The sequence below is a fragment of the Vulpes vulpes genome, chromosome X, assembly GCF_048418805.1.
Source record: "Vulpes vulpes isolate BD-2025 chromosome X, VulVul3, whole genome shotgun sequence".
Taxonomy (NCBI): domain Eukaryota; kingdom Metazoa; phylum Chordata; class Mammalia; order Carnivora; family Canidae; genus Vulpes; species Vulpes vulpes.
Window position 1 is genome coordinate 66,579,786 of NC_132796.1, and position 2,895 is coordinate 66,582,680.

Below are 2,895 nucleotides of genomic sequence, written 5' to 3' on the forward strand. Positions count from 1 at the left end.
CTAATGGTTTATCTATCTTATTAATTCTTTCAAGGAACCAATTCCTGGTTTTGTTAATCTGTTCCACAGTTCTTCTGGTCTTTATTTCATTGAGTTCTGCTTGAACCTTATTATCTCTTTTCTTCTGCTTGGTGTAGATTTTATTTGCTATTCTCTCTCCAGTTCCTTTAGGTGTGAGGTTAACTTTTGTATTTGAATTCTTTCCAATTTTTTGAGGGATACTTGTATTGTGATGTTTTTCCATCTTAGGGTTGCTTTTGCTGTATCCCAGAGAATTTGAACACTTGTATCTTCATTTTCACTCACTTCCATGAATCTTTTGAATTCTTCTCTAATTTCCTGGTTGACCCATTCGTATTTTAACAGGATGCTCTTTAACCTTCATGTGTTTGAGTTTCTTCCAAGTTTCTTCTTGTGATTGAGTTCACGTTTCAAAGCCTTGTGGTCTGAAAATATTCAGGAGACAATCCCAATCTTTTGTATCGCTTGAGGCCTGATTTGTTACCCAGTTTGTGGTATTCTGGAGAAAGTTCCATGTGCACTTGAGAAGAATGTGTTTTCAGTTCCGTTCAGATGGAATGTTCTGTATATGTCTGTGAAACCCATCTGGTCCAGTGTATCATTTAAAGCCCTTGATTCTTTGGTGATGTCGTGCTTAGAAGATACCTGGAATAGATCTGTTGCTGCCATAATGCAGACCAAAAGTGCTCTACCACACACTTATGTGGGGTTGAGACAAAATTATTAAAACGTTGTCAACACACAAGGTCAGAAATAGAGAAAATTCTTCACCAAGTTGTATAGTGCCGCCTTATTTTCAACTGAAGACTCCTCTGCATCCACACTGTGTCCAAGCAACATGAAGATCATTAGTCCCTTCCAGGATATAAGCATTCCAAGTCATAGAGCTGAAGTGACAAGACCACTTAGGCAGATGTCACATCCTTCAGAAAATGCTTGGTGTACACTCATATGTTAAAAGATGTCCAGAGGAATGTCTGATCAGAAATAGAGCTTCACTATAGATTCATGAAGGATTTTAACCGAAGACATTAATAATGTAAATGAGAGTACCTGTCACTTACTCTTTCGATGGACACTGCAATTACACAATCTGTATAGTATTTCAGTGACCTGGAGTCTTAGAGTTACATCAACCCAAAGGAACCATGATCCCAGAAGTTCTAGACCATAGGCAATAAGCAGACATCTTGCTCAGGGCTGCTAGCTGCTAGCAAACAACATCTGATGTAAGCCAGCAGCAAGCCTGATAGGTTCCATACACAGTCATCCCACCTATAGATGTAGACCATATTCTCTTAAGGTAGCCAAGTAGCTACTGTAGTTCACCTCAAACGGGCAGATGTCTAAGACAGACTGGTTGGCCCACAGTTCCTGAAGCAACGAGCCACTGCCAGCACCCCACAGCAGGGCAGAATTTTATGTTTCATCCCCAGTACACACCAGGATGCTGCCATCATTCTTTGGCTTTTGGAAAATGGCACCTTTTGTCAGTAGTTTGCAAGTGGTTCCCCCAAGGAACATTTGTACAGGATGACAGGAACAGACTGGCTCTCCATCATCATCCAGCTTGTAGGACATCTCCATCAGCACACTTCATAAAGTGTTGTGATTTTTAGCAGGCCTGTAGGTCACAAGACAGTGCCGGGTGCTGCTCTCTGTCTGAAAGTCTACGTAGCCCCCTGGCTCCATGGGAAGCACATGAGGCCAATGAGAAAAGCTCAGTTTTAGCTCCCAGAAGGAAGTGTTCTCCAAAGTTCCAGCCAACACCCTATCATATGGAAATGCAGATGAGACAGCTCTGGGATGTGTATGATAGGGACACCAGCAGGCATCTGGCTTTCGGTGGGTACTAACTCCGGGATATGACAGCTCATGTTTCAAAGGTCATATAGCAGAATTGAACCATTGACCAGTTTGGCACAGATCTGATTACTTTCATCAAGACACCAGCAGCAGCTCCAGAGAGGACGTCCTGCATTATACATCTGGACCACTGTATTTGTCTCCAGGCTGCTTAGATTCACAGTGCTGTCTAGGGAAGCCGAGAGCAGTAAGCCTTTGGACCCACTGCTGAAAGCCAGTCCTCGGATCTGTTTGCCATGCATGGGAATGTACTGACTGCTTTTCATGTTGACAGTACTCAACATCTTAACGTCAAAGCCTGGCAGGAAGGAGACCTCAGGGCAATGCCGTGACATCACCAGGCAACTCAGAGCATCACAGTATGTCATGATTTGGCAGTTTCCAGTCTGAGACACCATGAAGGTCTTATGGAAATGGTACTTGTGCTGGCTCTGGCTGGAGAGCAGGCAGTTTGGGAAACATGCTTGGGAGCACCTGGGGTGCTGTGAAATCTGATCTCGATGCTGCACGATAAGTTTCTGCAAGTCCTGGACACGACTAGTGGATATCTTTGGATAGTGGACAATAAAACTGCAAAAGTGGGTTGAGGACACATGGGGGGCATCAGCTAGACTAAGAAGTTCAGAATGTATTTAGTATAAAATATGGAGGCATTGAAAGCTTCTGAGAAGGAGAATGACTTGCCATATTACAAATCTGTTTATTTTCACCTTTCCATGTTCCAAAAATAATTTGAGGCAAACAACAATACATACAATGTAATAGGATAAAAATATGTAAAGAGACTAAGATGAAAGGCTAAAACAATAATAAAATGATCAAATAATATGAGGAGGAGTTAGTGCACAAAAATGGATAGAGAAGATCCAGCACAAATATTAAGAGTGGGGTCACAGCCCCGGGTTTCTAATTCACCAAAGCAAAGGCAGAGAAGAAGTATCTATACACTAATGAAAAGATCAAAGCTGTAGTTCACAAAGGTCAGTCTAGCAGTGGCAGAGAGCATGG

The 2,895-nt window shown here is 42.4% G+C and overlaps 1 pseudogene; it reads right to left on the reverse strand.

Annotated features, from left to right (window-relative positions):
- Positions 1-1,184: 1,184 nt before the first annotated feature.
- LOC112910218 (E3 ubiquitin-protein ligase RFWD3-like) lies at positions 1,185-2,605 on the reverse strand (annotated as a pseudogene).
- Between the last annotated feature and the right edge of the window lie 290 nt (positions 2,606-2,895).